Source organism: Balaenoptera physalus, assembly GCF_965194825.1.
Source record: "Balaenoptera physalus genome assembly, chromosome: 11".
NCBI classification, from domain to species: domain Eukaryota; kingdom Metazoa; phylum Chordata; class Mammalia; order Artiodactyla; family Balaenopteridae; genus Balaenoptera; species Balaenoptera physalus.
The window spans coordinates 17380976-17402646 of record NC_138896.1 but is presented as its reverse complement, the minus strand read 5'-3'; the positions used below and the strand labels follow the sequence as shown (position 1 = coordinate 17402646).

The window sequence follows — 21671 nt, the reverse complement described above, 5'->3', positions numbered from 1 at the left end:
TCTTCAACATGCAAGAGACCAAACATTCCCCATGCCTCATACAACCGTTGAACCTCATTCACATCTCTATTCCAACACTGACCAACTGTCTAGCAGGGTTTATACATGTCTTCCCTACTAGGTCATGTGCCTCATTTATCATTGCCTTTCTAGTGCCTAGCACAGTGCCTGGCATACAACAGGCACTCAATGTTTGTTTAATTGGAAGAATGACCTAGGTAAAATATCAACACCTCATTTCTGCTCCTACTACTTCAAAAGTAGATGACCTTATTTTATCTCTGTTGACTTTCATTTTGCTAAAATTATCTGATCACTCTGATCTGTCAAGGTTTGGGTTTGTTTTCTTTTCTTGGCAGTTAGATCTAATATAATGGATCCACCAATTACAAATTCTGCACTTTCCACCTTCGGCTAAGTTATTGATTTCATAAAAGGATTAATATGTCCTGGTGAGAGCCCTGAGAAAGGGCATTAAAACTCTCCCTCTACTTTGAATCAATTCATTAACTAATTACTTTCACATTTCACCCGCTTACTTATCCACCTAATTCTACTGCCACAATCCATTATAACTTTTTTCCCTAAACCATACCTGCCTAAGGGTAAACCTGGTCACAAGAATGTCCCGCCCAATATCTCATGCTTTAATCTGTAAAGTTATTGTTTCTTCTTCTACCCCCTCCCTTACTGTTTATGATATACACTAGTATTTAGTCTGTGTACACTTGGGATTTGATAAAGTTTACTCTAAATATTTTAAGCATTTTATATATACTTTGAAACTGAATTCGAGCTCAAATTATAATGTATTATATTTCCATTATTTTTACTACATGTGAAGCTGAGACTTTCAGAACAGATATTCTCAGTGACCCCGTGCAGAACGTGCTTTAGTGATATGCTATTGGCCTCAACTGAAGGATATCAAAGACCCAGAGACATGAAAGTTATTTTTGTGTCTATTGTAGCAATGTTGCCAAGGACATTTTCACTATATCATACCATGTCCTCTTTATGTGAATCTACAGGAGAAATGTTTCACAGGTTTTAGATTCAGAAAAAGTGTTCCATTTATAGTTTGGCTTTAGTCTTGTGGATAAATCTTGTAATTAAGCAGGTTCCCTCTTTGCTTTGTTCCTCAGAAATGTAAAGCCCAATTAGCCCATCTTCTCTAGCACCTACTCAAGGTGAGAAGGTTAACGTGTTTGTGTGTGTAATCTTATCCCCTGCTTTAATCATTTAGTTTTTCTATCCTTATTTTCTACCCCCCAAAAAATTATTTCAAAAATTGAGGTTTCTATTTTGCATTTATGTCAAATGTAGCACATGAATCGGGGCAAAAATAGTTTTGTCTTTTTTTACAAACATGGGAATTGAAAGCCCTGATAAGGGGATAAATTTGGTTAAAGTTTTAAGACTGTTTAACCCAATGAGACTGAGCTTTTTTTTTTTTTTAAACATCTTTATTGGAGTATAATTGCTTTGCAATAATGTGTTAGTTTCTGCTTTATAAAAAAGTGAATCAGTTATACATGTACATATGTCCCCATATCTCTTCCCTCTTTGTCTCCCTCCCTCCCACCCTCCCTATCCCACCCCTCTAGGTGGTCACAAAGCACCAAGCTGATCTCCCTGTGCTATGCAGCTGCTTCCCACTAGCTATCTATTTTACGTTTGGTAGTGTATATATGTCCACGCCACTCTCTCACTTTGTCCCAGCTTACCCTTCCCCCTCCCCGTATCCTCAAGTCCATTCTCTAGTAGGTCTGTGTCTTTACTCCATTTTGCCACTAGGTTCTTCATGAACACTTTTTTTTTTTTTTTTAGATTCCATATATATGTGTTAGCATATGGTATTTGTTTTTCTCTTTCTGACTTACTTCACTCTGTATGACAGACCCCAGGTCCATCCACCTCACTACAAATAACTCAGTTTTGTTTCTTTTTATGGCTGAGTAATATTCCATTGTATATATGTGCCACATCTTCTTTATCCATTCATCCGATGATGGACACTTAGGTTGCTTCCATGTCCTGGCTATTGTAAACAGAGCTGCAATGAACATTATGGTACGTGACTCTTTTTGAATTATGGTTTTCTCAGGGTATATGCCCAGTAGTGGGATTACTGGGTCATATGGTAGTTCTATTTTTAGTTTTTTAAGGAACCTCCATACTGTTCTCCATAGTGGCTGTATCAATTTACATTCCCACCAACAGTGCAAGAGGGTTCCCTTTTCTCCACACCCCTCCAGCATTTACTGTTTGTAGATTTTTTGATGATGGCCATTCTGACCGGTGTGAGATGATATCGCATTGTAGTTTTGGTTTGCATTTCTCTAATGATTAATGATGTTGAGCATTCTTTCATGTGTTTGTTGGCAATCTGTATATCTTCTTTGGAGAAATGTCTATTTAGGTCTTCTGCCCATTTTTGGATTGGGTTGTCTGTTTTTTTGATATTGAGCTGCATGAGCTGCTTGTAAACTTTGGAGATTAATCCTTTGTCAGTTGCTTCATTTGCAACTATTTTCTCCCATTCTGAGGGTTGTCTTTTCATCTTGTTTATGGTTTCATTTGCTGTGCAAAAGCTTTTAAGTTTCATTAGATCCCATTTGTTGATTTTTGTTTTTATTTCCATTTCTCTAGGAGGTGGGTCAAAAAGGATCTTGCTGTGATTTATGTCATAGAGTGTTCTGCCTATGTTTTCCTCTAAGAGTTTGATAGTGTCTGGCCTGACATTTAGGTCTTTAATCCATTTTGAGTTTATTTTTGTGTATGGTATTAGGGAGTGTTCTAATTTCATTCTTTTACATGTAGCTGTCCAGTTTTCCCAGCACCACTTATTGAAGAGGCTGCCTTTTCTCCACTGTATATTCTTGCCTCCTTTATCAAAGATAAGGTGACCATATGTGCATGGGTTTGTCTCTGGGCTTTCTACCCTGTTCCATTGATCTATATTTCTGTTTCTGTGCCAGTACCATACTGTCTTGATTACTGTAGCTTTGTAGTATATTCTGAACACAGGGAGCCTGATTCCTCCAGCTCCGTTTTTCTTTCTCAAGATTCCTTTGGCTATTCGGGGTCTTTGGTGTTTCCATACAAATTGTGAAATTTTTTGTTCTAGTTCTGTGAAAAATGTCAGTGGTAGTTTGATAGGGATTGCATTGAATCTGTAGATTGCTTTGGGTAGTGTAGTCATTTTCACAATGTTGATTCTTCCAATCCAAGAACATGGTATATCTCTCCATCTATTTGTATCATCTTTAATTTCATTCCTCAGTGTCTTATAGTTTTCTGCATACAGGTCTTTTGTCTCCTTAGATAGGTTTATTCCTAGGTATTTTATTCTTTTCGTTGCAGTGGTAAATGGGAGTGTTTCCTTAATTTCTCTTTCAGATTTTTCATCATTAGTGTATAGGAATGCCAGAGATTTCTGTGCATTAAGTTTGTATCCTGCTACTTTACCAAATTCATTGATCAGCTCTAGTAGTTTTCTGGTAGCATCTTTAGAATTCTCTATGTATAGCATCATGTCATCTGCACACAGTGACAGCTTTACTTCTTCTTTTCCGATTTGGATTCCTTTTATTTCTTTTTTCTTCTCTGATTGCTGTGGCTAAAACTTCCAAAACTATGTTGAATAATAGTGGTGAGAGTGGGCAACCTTGTCTTGTTCCTGATCTTAGAGGAAAAGGTTTCAGTTTTTCACCATTGAGGATGATGTTGGCTGTGGCTTTGTCATATATGGCCTTTATTATGTTGAGGAAAGTTCCCTCTATGCCTACTTTCTGGAGGGTTTTTATCATAAATGGGTGTTGAATTTCATCAAAAGCTTTCTCTCCATCTATTCAGATGATCATATGGTTTTTCTCCTTCAATTTGTTAATATGGTGTATCACATTGATTGATTTGCGTATATTGAAGAATCCTTGCATTCCTGGGATAAACCCCACTTGATCATGGTGTATGATCCTTTTAATATGCTGTTGGATTCTGTTTGCTAGTATTTTGTCGAGGATTTTTGCCTCTATGTTCATCAGTGATACTGGCCTGTAGCCTTCTTTCTTTGTGACATCTTTGTCTGGTTTTGGTATCAGGGTGATGGTGGCCTCATAGAATGAGTTTGGGAGTGTTCCTCCCTCTGCTATGTTTTGGAAGAGTTTGAGAAGGATAGGTGTTAGCTCTTCTCTAAATGTTTGATAGAATTCGCCTGTGAAGCCATCTGGTCCTGGGCTTTTGTTTGTTGGAAGATTTTTAATCACAGTTTCCATTTCAGTGCTTGTGATTGGTCTGTTCATATTTTCTATTTCTTCCTGGTTCAGTCTCAGAAGCTTGTGCATTTCTAAGAGTGTGTCCATTTCTACCAGGTTGTCCATTTTATTGGCATAGAGTTGCTTGTAGTAATCTCTCATGATCCTTTGTACTTCTGCAGTGTCTGTTGTACTCCTTTTTCATTTCTAATTCTATTGATTTGAGTCTTCTCCCTTTTATTCTTGATGAGTCTGGCTAATGGTTTATCAATTTTGTTTATCTTCTCAAAAAACCAGCGTTTAGTTTTATTGATCTTTGCTATCGTTTCCTTCATTTCTTTTTCATTAATTTCTGATCTGATCTTTATGATTTCTTTCTTTCTGCTAACTTTGCGGTTTTTTTGTTCTTCTTTCTCTAATTGCTTTAGGTGTAAGGTTAGGTTATTTATTTGAGATGTTTCTTGTTTCTTAAGGTAGGATTGTATTGCTATCAACTTCCCTCTTAGCACTGCTTTTGCTGCATCCCATACGTTTTGGGTCTTCATGTTTTCATTGTCATTTGTTTCTAGGTATTTTTTGATATCCTCTTTGATTTCTTCAGTGATCTCTTGGTTATTTAGTAGTGTATTGTTTAACCTCCATGTTTTTGTATTTCTTACACATTTTTTCCTGTAATTGATATCTAGTCTCATAGTGTTATGGTCGGAAAAGATACTTGATACAATTTCAATTTTCTTAAATTTACCAAGGCTTGATGTGTGATCCAAGATACGATCTATCCTGGAGAATGTACCATGAGCACTTGAGAGGAATGTGTATTCTGTTGTTTTTGGGTGGAATGTCCTATAAATATCAATTAGGTCCATCTTGTTTAATGTATCATTTAAAGCTTGTGTTTCCTTATTTATTTTCATTTTGGATGATCTGTCCATTGGTGAAAGTGGGGTGTGAAAGTCCCCTACTATGATTGTGTTACTATCGATTTCCCCTTTTATGGCTGTTAGCATTTGCCTTATATATTGAGGTGTTCCTATGTTGGGTGCATAAATATTTACAATTGTTATAACTTCTTCTTGGATTGATCCCTTGATCATTACATAGTGTCCTTCTTTGTCTCTTGTAATAGTCTTTGTTTTAAGTCTATTTTGTCTGATATGAGAATTGCTACTCCAGCTTTCTTTTGATTTCCATTTGCATGGAATATCTTTTTCCATCCCCTTTCAGTCTGTATGTGTCTCTAGGTCTCAAGTGGGTCTCTTGCAGACAGCATATATATGGGTCTTGTTTTTGTATCCATTCAGCCAGTCTATGTCTTTTGGTTGGAGCATTTAATCCATTTATATTTAAGGTAATTATCGATATGTTTGTTCCTATTACCATTTTCTTAATTGTTTTGGGTTTTTTATTGTAGGTCTTTTCCTTCTCTTGTGTTTCCTGTCTAGAGAAGTTCCTTTAGCATTTGTTGTAAAGCTGGTTTGGTGGTGCTGAATTCTCTTAGCTTTTGCTTGTCTATAAAGCTTTTAATTTCTCCGTCAAATCTGAATGAGATCCTTGCTGGGTTGAGTAATCTTGGTTGTAGGTTTTTCCCCTTTATCACTTTAAATATGTCCTGCCACTCCCTTCTGGCTTGCAGAGTTTCTGCTGAAAGATCAGTTGTTAACCTTATGGGGATTCCCTTGTGTGTTATTTGTTGTTTTTCCCTTGCTGCTTTTAATATGTTTTCTTTGTATTTAAGTTTTGATAGTTTGATTAATATGTGTCTTGGCATGTTTCTCCTTGGATTTATCCTGTATGGGACTCTCTGTGCTTCCTGGACTTGATTAACTATTTCCTTTCCCATATTAGGGAAGTTTTCAATTATAATCTCTTCAAATATTTTCTCAGTCCCTTTCTTTTTCTCTTCTTCTTCTGGGACCCCTGTAATTCAAATGTTGGTGTGTTTAATGTCCCAGAGGTCTCTGAGAATGTCCTCAAATCTTTTCATTCTTTTTTCTGTATTCTGCTCAGCAGCAGTTATTTCCTCTATTTTATCTTCCAGGCCACTTACCCGTTCTTCTGCCTCAGTTATTCTGCCATTGATCCCTTCTAGAGACTTTTTAGTTTCATTTATTGTGTTGTTCATCACTGTTTGTTTGCTCCTTAGTTCTTCTATATCCTTGTTAAACGTTTCTTGTATTTTCTCCATTCTATTTCCAAGATTTTGGATCATCTTTACTATCATTATTCTGAATTCTTTTTCAGGTAGACTGCCTATTTCCTCTTCATTTGTTAGGTCTGGTGAATTTTTACCTTGTTCCTTCATCTGCTGTGTGTTTCTCTGTCTTCTCATTTTTCTTAACTTACTGTGTTTGGGGTCTCCTTTTCGCAGGCTGCAGGTTCATAGTTCCCGTTGTTTTTGGTGTCTGCCCCCAGTGGCTAAGGTTTGTTCAGTGGGTTGTGTAGGCTTCCTGGTGGAGGGGACTAGTGCCTTTGTTCTGGTGGATGAGGCTGGATCTTGTCTTTCTGGTGGGCAGGTCCACATCTGGTGGTGTGTTTTGGGGTGTCTGTGGCCTTATTATGATTTTAGGCAGCCTCTCTGCTAATGGGTGGGGTTGTATTCCTGTCTTGCTAGTTGTTTGGCATAGGGTGTCCAGCACTGTAGCTTGCTGGTCATTGAGTGGAGCTGGATCTTGGCATTGAGATGGACATCTCTGGGAGATTTTTGCCGTTTGATAGTATGTGGAGCTGGGAGGTCTCTTGTGGACCAATGTCCTCAACTTGGCTCTCCCACCTCAGAGGCACAGCTGTGACTCCTGGCTGGAGCACCAAGAGCCTGTCATTCACACGGCTCAATAAAAGGGAGAAAAAAAAAAAAAAGAAAGAAAGAAAGAAGAGAGCAACCAAACCAAAAAAGAAATCCATCCATAATAAGAAGTGCTAAAAACTATACTTAAAAAGAAAAAAAAAGAAAAAAAACATAGACAGAACCCCAGGACAAATGGTAAAAGCAAAGCTATACAGACAAAATTACACACAGAAGCATACACATACACACTCACAGAAAGAGAAAAAGGGAAAATATATATATATATCATTGCTCCCAAAGCCCACCTCCTCAATTTGGGATGATTCATTGTCTATTCAGGCATTGCACAGATGCAAGGTACATGAAGTTGATTGTGGATATTTAATCCGCTGCTCCTGAGGCTGCTGGGGGAGATTTCCCTTTCTCTTCTTTGTTCGCACAGCTCCCGGAGTTCAGCTTTGGATTTGGACCCGCCTCTGCGTGTAGGTCGCCTGAGGGCGTGTGTTCTTTGCCCAGACAGGACGGGGTTAAAGGAGCAGCTGATTCCGGGGCTCTGGCTCACTCAGGCCGGGGGGAGGGAGGGGTACGGAGGCAGGCGAGCCTGCGGCGGCAGAGGCCGGCATGACGTTGCACCAGCCTGAGGCGCCCTGTGTTCTCCCGGGGAATTTGTCCCTGGATCACGGGAGCCTGGCAGTGGCGGGCTGCACAGGCTCCCGGGAGGGGCGGTGTGGAGAGTGACCTGGGCTCTCACACAGGCTTCTTGGTGGCGGCAGCAGCAGCCTTAGCGTCTCATGCCCGTCTCTGGGGTCCGCGCTGATAGCCGCGGCTCGCGCCCGTCTCTGGAGCTCCTTTAAGTGGTGCTCTTAATCCCCTCTCCTCGTGCACCAGGAAACAAAGAGGCAAGAAAAAGTCTCTTGCCTCTTCGGCAGCTCCAGACTTTTCCCGGACTCCCTCCCAGCTAGCTGTGGCGCACTAGCCCCTTCAGGCTGTGTTCACGCCGCCAACCCCAGTCCTCTCCCTGCAATCTGACCGAAGCCCGAGCCTCAGCTCCCAGCCCCGCCCGCCCCAGCGGGTGAGCAGACAAGCCTCTCGGGCTGGTGAGTGCTGCTTTGCGCCGATCCTCCGTGCGGGAATCTCTCCGCTTTGCCCTCCGCACCCCTGTGGCTGCGTTCTCCTCCGTGGCTCCGAAGCTCCCCCCTCCGCCACCCGCAGTCTCCGCCCGCGAAGGGGCTTCTAGTGTGTGGAAACCTTTCCTCCTTCACGGCTCCCTCCCACTGGTGCCGGTCTCATCCCTATTCTTTGTCTCTGTTTTTTCTTTTTTCTTTTGCCCTACCCAGGTATGTGGGGAGTTTCTTACCTTTTGGGAGGTCTGAGGTCTTCTGCCAGCGTTCAGTAAGATGTTCTGTAGGAGTTGTTCCACATGTAGATGTATTTCTGATGTATCTGTGGGGAGGAAGGTGATCTCCGTGTCTTACTCTTCCGCCATCTTGAAGCACCACTTGAGACTGAGCTTTTCAGACTATGGTTTTGCATTTGCTAGCTATAATGACAAGTATGGCCTGGTTTCAAAGTATTTTGATCCAACATTTGTAATAAATTCTTTTTATACTCAGGTATGACTGTAGAATGTCAAAACACTTGGATAGAAAGTAAAAATTTAATTATCTTGGTGTTGGTCCTACTTATTATCACTGAAAGCAAACATTCATGTGATTGGTGGTTCTTTTCACTCTTTACACAGAAGTTGTAGTGTCAGCCCTGTGAAATGAAAGTCCGACTGGCTTATATCTGAAAAATGTTAACTCAGTTCCCAGGACACACAGGTTCTAGTCCTACTTATATATTATACTAAGACTCTAGTGAGGCCTGAACCTCTCTGCATTTCCATTTCCTCGAATCTGTAAGACAAAGGTAATGCCTCCTGGGTTCTATAGATCAACTGAGATAATAGATATAAAAGCACTTGGAGAAATATGAAGTGCTATATGATTATTAGAGAATAGCTTTGAGTCAGAAAACACATCATTATTGCTACATAATGATACTTTATATACAAAGATTCCAACTTTTTTAATAGAGCAGGTCACAGGAAGCATACATATACACACATGTTCAGGTTCATGAGTTAAAAAAAGGAAGTGCAGTACCTTAGCATTTTAGCCATAGAAATAAGGAAGTGAGATGGTTTCCTAGAGAACCCCCGGATTTAACCAGCCAACTTCTACTTTTTACGGGGAGGAATGACTGTATCTCCATTGTGCTTTTAAAAAAAATTAAGTTATTTATTTATTTGCTTGTTTGTTTATAGAAATAAATTTATTTATTATTGTGGTAAAATATGCATAACATAAAATTTACTATTTTAACCATCTTTAAAGTGTACAAAATTCAGTGGCATTAGGTACAATACGATCACATTGTTGTGCAACCATCACCACTAGCCATTTCCAGAACTTTTTCATCATCCCCAACAGAAACTCTGTACCTGTTAGACAGTAACTCCCCATTCAGCTTCCACTTTGGGAGGCTCCATCTATTTGTCTATGGCTACCATGTGGCATTTTTCCCCATCATGTCCAGGGTTCAACTTCCTTCTGCATAGGCTTCTCATTTCCCCTTCCTTGAAAAGTTGCTTTTCACCCAGGTAATAGGTTATTTTTGCCCTATGCTATTAACTTCTTAGCATCATAACTTAAAAAATCTTTTTTGCTTGCTTTGATGGTTTGGACATAAGTGGGAATGGAGCATCAGAATTCAGTCCTTATCGTGGTCCATTTATATGCCTGGCTGGTAAACGAATCTCATTGTCTTGACTACCAGCACCTCAGACAAGCCCTGGGTTTGCTCTCTCTGTAGTGAGACTCTGCTTTGTCTGTCTACGCTAAAGTACATGTGATCTGGGTCACATGGAGGACAAAGTGAAACACCATGGGTAAATCAATACAAACCCACTTGAAAAACAAGTTCATTTATGAAGGCTAATACATTAAATAGAGACAAATCAATTTCAGGCACAGTCTATTCCTTGAGAACCTGTATTACTAACTCTTGTGTAGCACATGCTGACTGGTGATAGGTACCTATAAAATGTTTGCTGAAACAAACGCAGAATAAAATTCTACTTGTGGACTGGTTTTATAGTAATATCTAAATGTATAAGAAAGCTAAGAGCTATGGTGGAAAAGTGAGGAAGGAAAATTGTTTGCTATGAGCTTATATGCCAGATAATTGTGCTGTCTCAATGCTCATGATTTCATGTAATCCTTCCATTAACCCAGAAAGGGAGCCTTGTCAACTACGCCCACTTCTTGGAAAGGCTAAACAATTTGCACAAGCTCATAGAGCAGTAGCAAGGGACAAAACTAGAATTCAAACCCAGACATAGCTCACTTGAATTCCCGTCTATCTTTCATTTGAGATCACTAAAACCATTCTAAAGTATAAATCCACAGTATGCTATTCAATTGTTTCTTTTCTGTGAAATGGCTAGTTGAACTTTGAGCTCTAGACTGCAATCCATGAGATAAAAGATGTAGAAAGTTAGAGGAGTGGATGGTGGATTAGAAAATTCAGTAGTGACCTGAGATACACTCATGTATCCTGCTGGGCCTCTATACTCAGGCTTGATATATTTCAACTACCCATTCTCGGAAAAAAAATGTATTAACATCTAATGTTGTTCTATACCCTGTGTTGGTGTTCTTCAAGATTTACTTCAATATGGCTGATAAACATCTCACAGATTCTAGGATGAAACAACCTCTGAGTCTCTGGAATGGAAGATAATTAACAGGACTTCCTGGAACCTGATCTGTTCCGGAGTAATAACATTGTTATAATTTAGATACACCAGCTTCAAAAAGAGGCTGGTAATAAAAAATAATATTAGCACAACACGTATGGTATAGAAAATACCATAGGCATAAAGAATGTTGAGAAATAGGTGAGTTTTAAGTTTTCAAAACAGATATGTTTTAGAAAACCATTACTTAAGAATATATTAATTGAATAAACAGAAGACTGTATTAAGTACTTATTGTCATATTACATCAATTAAAAACATCTGGACTTACCTGAAAGTAGAAAATATAACACTGAGCATAAAACCCTAGAAATTTATGGATGTAAAGATGGTGAATACATTTTGCTCACAAAGTCTGACATCAAAAGTCAGAAGAAATCAGTATACTTGCAGTTTCATAGAAGGCAAAAAATCTACATGAAGTTAAAAAAAAAAAGATCGTTGTATTTATAAGGAAATCCTTGTGAACGTGCAGTGCAGTTAGGGTGTGTCAAATACACCCTATCTTCGGTTGTATTTTCACCTGCAGAAACCAAAAAAAAAAAAAAAAAGGACTCATCAGCTACAGCTCTTTTTGAAAAGATCTATCATTGTGCCCCACTTACTTTTGCTAAATATTCTTCACAAATTTTTCTTTTAACTTGCAAATTTGAAATTCATTTTTCTCAGAGGTAAAATGCCTTTCTCCATAAAAATTCTAAGACTTTAAATATTCAAAACATTCTTTTTTTCCATTCATTATAATCCATACCTCTGTGTCTGCATGGCATGGATTAGAACACTTAAGACACCACAGTCACTGCAGCCTTCCACAGCTCAGAGAATTAAACAATCACCATGAACAAGGCACCATGGAAAATCACAGTGGCCGCAATGACAACCTGTTTATCAATGAGATGATCTCAAAATCCAACATATGGCAAAATGGGAGACTGAGCTGATTGTGGCCCTCCCTCTCCCATCACCATTCCAAACAAATAGAGATACTACACACACACACACACACACACACACACACACACACACCTGAAAGAATAAAAGGGAAGTGCAAAAGTGCCAGAGAGAAAGAGAGTACTTTACACAGAGTAGTAAAAACATTACTTAAGGAACTAGAGACTCAGAGAAGCAGCGGCCCTAGTCCATGGGATTGTGTGTGTGTGTGTGTGTGTGTGTGTGTGTGTGCTACAATAGATGTGATATTTGCCATGCAAGACTGTAGCTGTAGCTGAGATCCCTATTATAGCTGTCTATACTGTGAAAGAGGAGCCAGAAAAACTCCACCTCCCACTAATGGACACAGCAGAGTAGTTTTTCACCAGCTTACAGGTCCACTGCATAAAAAAGTCTTGTGAGAAACCAAATGCCAAAACTCTCCATATATGGGTAAAGAGTCCATATTTCTACTATGTTGTCTTAGTCATTTTGGGCTGATGGAAAGGGTGCTTATTTCCCTACTGTTCCAGAAACAAATGCAATACTGGCAGTTGGAAGTTGGCCAAAAAGCATTGAAAGGTCCCAGGGAGATGTTTGTGCCACTGATACTACACTGAGTTAAGGAGCAAACACAGCTAAAGAGAGACACTATAAGCTGGAAGAGAGACCAAAGGAAATATCCTAGAATGAAACAGGAAGATAGAGATAAAACATATGAAAGAGAAATTGAAAGATTTAGAAGCTAGAATGAGAAGGACAATCATATCAACACATTAAATAATTTTCAGGAAGAAAGTACAGGCATGCCTCACTTTATTGTGCTTTATTGTGCTTTGCAGATATTGTGTTTTTTACAAATTGAAGGTTTGTGGCAACCTGCATTGAACATTTGCTCATTTTGTGTCTCTGTGTCATATTTTAGTAATTCTTGCAATATATCACACACTCCACCAGCAAAAAGATTATGACTTGCTGAGGCTCAGATGATGATCAGCATTTTTTTAGCAATGAAGTATTTTTAAATTAAGGTATGTAGATTGCTTTTTTACACCTAATGCTATTGCACTAAATAGACTACAGTACAGTGTAAACATAACTTTTATATGCACTGGGAAACCAAAAAATTCACGTGACTCACTTTATTGCAATATTCGCTTTATTGTGGTCTGAAACTGAACCCACAGTGTCTTCAGGGTATGCCTGTATAGGGAGAAAATGTGAGAGGCAATCTATATATATAAATTTTATATTTATAAATTCATAAATATATTTTATATATAATTATATATTTATATAAATACATGCTTATAAGCTCCTGAGAATTAAGACATGAATCGACAGATTGAAGAATCAAGTCCTCAAGATAAATAAAAATGAGTCCAGACACAACATAGCAAAACTGGAAAAACCAAAAGAGAAGTATCAATTTGCCCAGAGAGAATGATAGAAATATATATACATGCACACAAAAATGAATGACAATAAGAGGAACAGCAAACTTCTCATTAGCAGAAATATAGGTGGAAAGATGATATCATAATATTATCAAAGTGCTCAGGGAAAATAACACAGAATTCTATACTCAGTTTGACTGTCATTCAAGAATGAGGGCAATATAGAGACATTTTAAATCCTCAAAGGCCTTGACAATCTGCTATTCACCAAATTTTAGTAAGAAGGAAATGTTACTCGAGTGAAGGCTCAGAATTCAAATAGCAAGAGTAGGCAAAGCAATTGCTATGCCATGAGAAATGTAAATAAGCAGACTCCAAGTAACCCATGAATGTTAAATGTAAGGGTAGGACTTCTACTATCTGATTTCAAGACTTACTCTAAAACTTACTGTATTTAGTGCAATAGCATTAGGTAATCAAGAAAGTATGGGATTAATGTAAAGACAGACAACCAGATCAATGGAATAAAATAAAAAGTCCAGAGAAAGACCCACACTTATACAGTCATTTGATTTTTGACCAAGGCGTCAAAACAATTAAATAGGAAAAGAGAAGTCTTTACCACAAATGGTGCTAGAACAGTTTGTTACCGCTACAAAAACAAGAATTAGCAGAAACTAATGCAATGGAAGACAAAGATATTACAGAGATGATGAACATAGAAAGAAAGATCTTGAATACACAATACTAGTCAAGAGATCTATGTGTCTTACGTTTAATCATGAGACAATATTAGAAACAACTTTATGCCAATGAACTTGAAAATATAAAATTGAAAATTATTTGAAAATATAAAATGTCAAAATTGGTTCAAGAAGAGAAAATCTGAACGTACCTGTAATCATTTAAAAAATTAAATCAGTAAACATAAATCTACTCACAAAAAGGCATCAGAGCCAAATGATTTTACAGTGATTTTTTACTGTTAAAAAAAAAAAGATAAGCTCCATCTTTCACAAATTGTTCCAGAATTGAAGAAAGTGAGCAAGTTCCCTACTTCATTTTATGAGACTAATATTGCCTTAATACCAAAATTGACAAAGGACAGTGTAAAAAAGGAAAACTAGAGTTTAATCTTATTTATTAACATAGACCCCAAAATCCTAATGAAATATTAAAAAACTTAACTTACCACTGTACTTTAAAAAGTAATACCACAAGAACAGGTATGGTGTACCCCAAGGATACATGAGTCATTTAGCATTAGAAAAATCTATTGAAGTTACTTAACAAAATAACAAGTTAAAGGGTAATAATTATCAGATTTTCTTAATGATTTCAGGAAAACCATCTCTAAAATTCTAGATGCTTTCATGATAAAACAAACAATTTAGCACATTAGGAATGGATTGCCCTTTCCTTAACATAATAAAGGATATCTTAAAAAGATAAAAACTATAGCTAACATCATACATAATGGTGAAATGTCAGAAGCTTTTTTTTTTGATTGTTAGAAAAAAAACAATGAGAAGCTGATTTCACAGTTTCTTTTCAGCATTCTACTGGAAATCCTGCTTCAAACAATGAAAAAAGAAAGATAAAGCAAAGGGCATGGAACTTGATCTTGGCATCTACTATGGTTAATACAAGAGAATGAATGCCTTTAGGGAAGGAACCATCTTTGTTTAGATTTTCTTGCTAAACTACTAGTGGGGAGGTGAGGGCTTGGGCCAACAGGAGCCAAAGCAACGAAAAAAATTCAGTGTCTCTGTGTTTAAAACAAAGAATATTTGGGTCTGAGAAAATGAGACTGAAAAGAGGTGAGAGGAAGAGATCGCAATATTGCTAGAGGCCAAAGCCCATATTTAGAAAGGATCTGGGGGCCAGGTCTTCTTAACATTCCATAAATAAGATACTTGAACGTTCATGAATAAGAGTCTCTGCCATGACAAAATATTCAGTAAAGACCTGTACATGTGGTAATGCCTTCTGGGAGTGTTTTTTTTGTTTTCTGATGGAACTTTAAAAAAAAAAACAAACCCACCAAGAATGAATTCCCTATCTAGCTCAACAGGATGGAGAGCAGGAAAAACATAACAGTCTCAATCTTAAATAACTCAGCAGTAAAAGGAGTCCAGAACCAGAGAAGACAGTGATAACCTAAGACCTGTGAGAAGTCACAAGACTTTGGCACATTATATAGCAAGGGACATGGAATAAGGGTTCTAGCAGTTTTATGGATATATTAACATATAGAAAACCATGGTGCTGTAAACAGCAAAAGATTCTACAAAAAAATTGCAAAGGTAATACGAAAAACTTTTACAATCTGATTCCTACCGATCGTGAGGTTGATTTCTTACATAGTCTGTGGCTAGGTGACATGGATGCCGTGAAAAGGAAAAGTTTTGAAGTGTGTTTAAAAGGTTTCACTGGAAACACTAGAATTCATTTATAGAGAAAGATTTTTTTCATTGAAGTATAGTTGAGTTACAATATTGTGTTAGTTTCAGGTGTACAGCGAAGTGATTCAGTTATATATATATTTTTTCAGATAATTTTCCATTATATGTTGTTACAAGATATGGACTACTGTTCCCTGTGCTATACAGTAAATCCCTGTTGGTTGTTGATTTTATGTATAGCAGTTTGTATCTATTAATGCCATACTCCTAATTTATCTCCCCCCCTTCTCCTTTTGGTAAGCATAATTTTTTTTTCTATGTCTGTGAGTCTGCTTCTGTTTTGTATATAGATTTATTTGTATTATTTTTTAGATTCCACATATAAGGGATATAATATAATATTTGTCCTTCTCTGCCTGACTTACTTCACTTAGTATAATGTTCTCTAGGTCCATCCATGTTGCTGCAAATGGCAATATTTCATTCTTTTTATGGCTAAGTAATATTCCATTATGTGTGTTTATGTGTGTGTATGTGTGTGTGTGTGTGTGTGTATATATATATATATATATATATATATATATATATATCTCACATCTTCTTAAACCAATCATCTGTTGATGGGCACTTGGGTTGTTTCCATGTCTTGGCTATTGTAAATAGTGCTATGAACATTGGAGTGCATGTATCTTTTTGAATTAGAATTTTCATTTTTTCTGGGTATATGCCCAAGAGTGGGATCGCTGGATGATATGGTGGCTCTATTTTTAGTTTTTTTTAGGAACCTCCTACTGTCTTCCATAGTGGCTGCATCAAATTATATTCCCACCAACAGTGTAGCAGGGTTGCCATTTCTCCACACCCTCTCCAGCATTTGTAGACTTTTTAATGATGGCCATTGTGACCAGTGTGAGGTGGTACCTCATTGTGATTTTGATTTGCATTTCTCTAATAATTAACAATGTTGAGCATCTTTTCACATGCCGTCTTTATGTCTAAAGTTTTTATTTCCTCTCATGGTTTTGAAATATGTAATCTGAGTGGAAAACTGTCTAGAGACTGTGGAGTATGAAAAAAGAAAACAAGTTCTTCTGTGATTTCTAATTTCTCAGTGACTAAATATTTTATACTAGAATACCTGTTCAAACTAATGTCAAGGTATAAATTAGTTATCTTAAAAAATTAATCCCACAGTAATCATTTAGCTTGAACATAGAATAACTTAAGGATATTAATATGAATTACAAACAGTTCTCATTATGGTCAGAAGGATCTATTACTCCTTGGTTGCTATTTTTAGCATTCAAATCTCATAATTCTATAAAATTAGATTATAACTGTAGAAGCATCAGCTCTAGTCAAATCAACTTTGGCAATATAAATATTCTGGAGTTGTTACAAGTCTTTAAATGAACTGCTTTGTAAATTATTGCAAAACTATGGGGGACATTCTAGTTCCATAAGGTGTTCCTATTACTTGTGAAATCTGATCACTTATTAATATAACTAGCATGTACTTTTCTGTTTATACTTTGCTTAACTCTGCTAAGCTTGCATTGTGTTTTAGTTTTTTGGTTGTTCTTTGCAACAAACAGTATTGCTACATCAATAAGCCCATTCCTTTTTATCATTTTTTACAATATAAGATAGAATGTTTAGTCTGTTAGCCAAGACTTCTTGGTATGTTGTTGCAGCTCTATTCCAGAACATTCCTAATACAGCTGGGAAAGAATTTCTTACATTAAAGGCAGCTAATAGAAGTTATCTCATTCCTTCTGTCACAAATAAACCACTAATTTAATCACAGTTTCTGTACTAAAGTCCTTTCCAATAAAAATGGACATTTCATGCAGCAAGGACTCACATATACTAAATACCTATGATGATCAGGGAAGTAACTTTTATATAAATGTTTTTAGGGTGAGCAAGCAGCCAGCACTTTCTTCTAGTGTAAATACTTCAGGAATTTGTTTCCTCTCTCATCTCTTATGCATTAAGTCAACTGAGTAGCACAATAAAGACTTCCCAGACCCCAATCACTAATAAAGAATGATCATCTTAATGTTGTAATATGCTCCCGACTCTAAATCAGTGTTCATGATGGATGAAAAACACAAATATCAATTCAAATTTCAATAAATTCATCATTGCCACCAAAACTATGATCTTTTCCTATTTTCTACACTTTGTATTGAGTATACCATCTTACAGCTCCAATCCTCTTGACATTCTAATCCACACTTTAGTTCACTGGTTCCTCCTCAACCACCTTCCAAGATAAGGCTGGAATGGTACCTCTACCTGACCAGCAGTTACACAGAAAATAGTGAAAAATTAAAGAGCTATTATTGGACCTCCAATAAGAACATGTGGTGAGTTAAACTCATGTGGAAAAACAAAACAAAACAAAACAAGGAATGTACCTGGAGAAACACAGAGTTGAACTGACTACAAGCTAGGACTTTGCTTCCTGGTATTTCCAAATCCCATTCCCCACCACTTTTGCTTGGATGCCCTTAGGTTGACACTGAAGTTTCAATTCCTTATCTAAGACCAGTAATCACGGAGTCATATAATCCACTTCACGTCTGCCTTCCTCCTTAGTGGAGCAGGCAAACAACAGCATCTCTCCCGGAACTGGGACAGACAACCCTTTCAAAATAACTGGATGAATCATGCCTACTTCATATCCTGAACAAATTTAGGTCCACTTCCAACAGTCAACTAACAATAACCAGAAAATACATGCAGAACTAGCTCCATCATGATCTCTCCTGTTAACTGTTTCAATCTCAGAGGACAAGTTAAATTCCATGCTGGTAAAAAAGAGACAATTTTAAAACAAATCACTTAAATCTGTAGCTCTGTAGGTTTTATCTACTTTGAACTTATAGAAGACCTCAGAAATATGTAAAAATAGGAAGACTAGTGGGTATTTTAAGATTCAGTGTCCGTTAATTCTTTCTTTTTCTTAAGATTTAAGCTCTTTCACCTTGCTTGGATAGAAGTAAAGTACTGAAAAAGTTATCATATCTTTGATTTTCCAATGGTTATTCCTTTTCTCAGTTTGGGGATTCATATAATAGAAAACTAAAACTGATATAAAAGGAGGAAGAATATTGAATACCAATATAATCACTGTGATTGTATATTAAATCTATCCCTGATTTTCCCGGCAAAACAATATCCATGAGGTGTATAACAGGATGTTTTATGTAACCCTCATTTTCTGATTGAAGGAATGAAAGGAAGCATACCGATTCATAAGAAGAAAATATTTTCCTGGTACTAAATTCCAAAGAAAAACTTTTACAGGTCCATCTACACAGAGATGTTGAATTGTATACAGGACAATATCTTCAACAGTCATTGGATAATTTCTTAGTAAACTTTTATAGGCCTCATGTTTTTAAAAACAACTTGATGAGAAACAACATTTTTACACAATAATACATTTATATTCAATTCATAAGGGAGGGCTTGAACTAAGTCAACAGCAATAGAGAGAGAAAAAATTAATAGGAATTAGTAGTGACTATGTAGAATTAAGGATTTGAAAAAGGAGACACTGCAATTACTCTTCCTCTGTTCTAGCCTTCAATACTAACCTTTCTCCAGTCTATACCCTTTCTCTAGGCCACTGTTACTCGAAGTGTGGTCTATGGACCCACCTGCCAGTCTGCAAACCATCACCAGTATACAAGGAGGTCAGTTCTGAAATTGAGAGTAAATGTTTAAAACTTTTATATCAATTTGACAGAATTATTTTATGAATGGTGAATCTAATAATTTAAAATCCAAGCCTGTTCTTTTAGTGCCTTTAATTTTTTTTTACTTTTATTTTTCTAGTAATTAATTGCCACTGTGTTTTATAAAAGTAAGCTCTTGCAATGTCTTGAAAACTTAAAAATCAAAACAAAACTGGTCCTTTACCACATATAGAAATACTACTCTAGACCTGTTTCTCAAACTTCAGTGGCCATACACCATCCTCATGAATCTGCCATATCTGTCACTAACTTTATCATTTATTCAATAACTTTATTTAAAGAAAATCAAATTTTTATTTAAATAAATTTATTTTTAAATGATACTTTCATCATATCAATGATATCAATGATATTTTATCAATATCAATATCATATCAATGATATTTTATCAATATCAATATCATATCAATAGCATATCAATGATATTTTTAAATGATCACCACCATATGCACTGTATTACTCTGTACATAGGAAATAACTATAAAAGCAAATACTATGAAAACAAAGGAATGCAACTCAATTAAAAAATAATAAAATAAGATCTTCAAGTAGTAATAACAAAGCTAATTGGTTTGCAAAAGCGTACACCTGAAAATAAGAGAAAAATCTGTTTTTTCATTCTTATCAATTGAAAATGAATATTCAGTTCAATGTTGCTTAGTTCAAGATAAAGATGAGCAATCCAAAAGATATTTAATGGCCTTCTCAGGAAAGGTTGGACACTAAGAATTAATTCCTAATCAAAATGATATAGGTTTTGCACAACAAATTTTATCTTTTCCAGTAGTCTCCTAAAGTGAACTCCCAAATCTTCTGAATGGGTCAGGTTATTTGGTAAAACTCAGAACAGTGATTTTCGAAGTGCTTCTTTTTGCTAAATCATTGCCATCTGGTTTGAGAAAATATTTATGAAAACCTCTTATCAAGCGGTCTCCTCATAATTTTGAACATGTTTTCAGCAAGTTCTTGAGATGAAATTTCTGAAGAAACTACAAGTGTTTTCCGTAAGTATTGTTAGCAGAATAAATGTAAGTTTCAAAACTTGTTCCCAGGATCCTAACTTTATCCTGCATCATCTGTGGAAAATATAACAGTTACCAAATATTGCACTCTTAATTTGGGCCAGATGCTTTGCTAAGTGCCAGGTAGATATATAGATATAGATCTGGCATTTATATATTATAAAATCTCATTTTATGTGTATACATTATATATAATGAGATTTTACATATTACATATAGATAGATGAAATGAGATTTTATATATGTTAAATTATATTTTACAATATATCATATACATGTGTGATATGTATAAAATCTCATTTAATTCTCTCTTAATAGAAACTCTGGGCTCAAAGAGATGTGGCGACCTCATTCATTCAATATTCAACAAATATTTGTTGACTATTTACTGTGTATCAAGCATCATTCCAGGCATTGAGATCACAAAGACAAACAGAATAGACACAGTCAGGTTATTTGTGTCCTAGTGATGGCTGGGAAAAGAAAGAACAAATAAGATAATTTCTCATAGTGATAAGCTATGTAGAAAGTAAGTTATGCACCAGAGATGTGCTGGTGGTTGAGGAAGTCTTATCTGAAAAGGGACATTTGAGGTGAGATCTGAACGATGAGAAGCAGCCATGTGAAGACTGGAAAGGAGCATTCCAGGCATAAGAAACAGTTCCTGCCAAGCCCTTAAGACAGAAACAAGCTGGGCATGTTCAGGGAAAACAAAGAACGTATGGCTAGAATCTACTGAGCAATGGGGAACATTATATTCAGTGTCGCATCAGTCCTTGTGGCTATGTTGAAGAGTCTGGAAGTTATTCTCTGCAATGGAAAACATTTGAAGGGTTTTAAGTAGGTGAGTGACATAATCTGTTCCCATTTCAAATGAAAGTTAGTTACTTGAGAAGAGATACTAAGTCCTATGTTTCCTTGTCTTTGTCACAATACTTACCCTGGAGCCTTGCAACTGGTAGGTACTCAATTAATATTTGTTATAGATTCCAATTACTTACATTAGTTATCTTCCAGCTCCCACTTCCAGTGGCAAACTGTCTTTTCACAATAACCAAAATTACAATGTAATTACATTAACTTGCATCCAAATACATGGATTATTCCACCCCTTTCCCAATGAAATCTAGATGTGCTGCTTCACCCATTAAACTACCCCTTTATCAAAGCTCCATTAATCTCCTGGAGGTACCACTGTGCTCATTAACTAAATGTTAGGTAGGCACAGAAGTTACTTTGGATTTCACTTAATAAACCAGAGCAATTAAAGTAATTACTCATATCTTGTGAAAAGAAGCCAATAC

The 21671-nt window shown here is 36.6% G+C and overlaps 1 protein-coding gene across 4 annotated transcripts in view; it reads right to left on the bottom strand.

Annotated features, from left to right (window-relative positions):
• The window catches only part of SOX4 (SRY-box transcription factor 4), a 53812-nt gene that overhangs the window by 8512 nt on the left and 23629 nt on the right, over positions 1–21671 (bottom strand). For 3 of the 4 annotated variants that reach the window (XR_014251310.1, XR_014251311.1, XR_014251313.1), the window contains one exon: positions 8399–11366. The gene's annotated coding sequence lies outside the window, so the exon portion shown is untranslated. Of the gene's footprint in view, positions 1–8398; positions 11367–12914; positions 12977–21671 lie in introns of all 4 variants that reach the window. The other variant, XR_014251312.1, reaches the window with a different exon arrangement.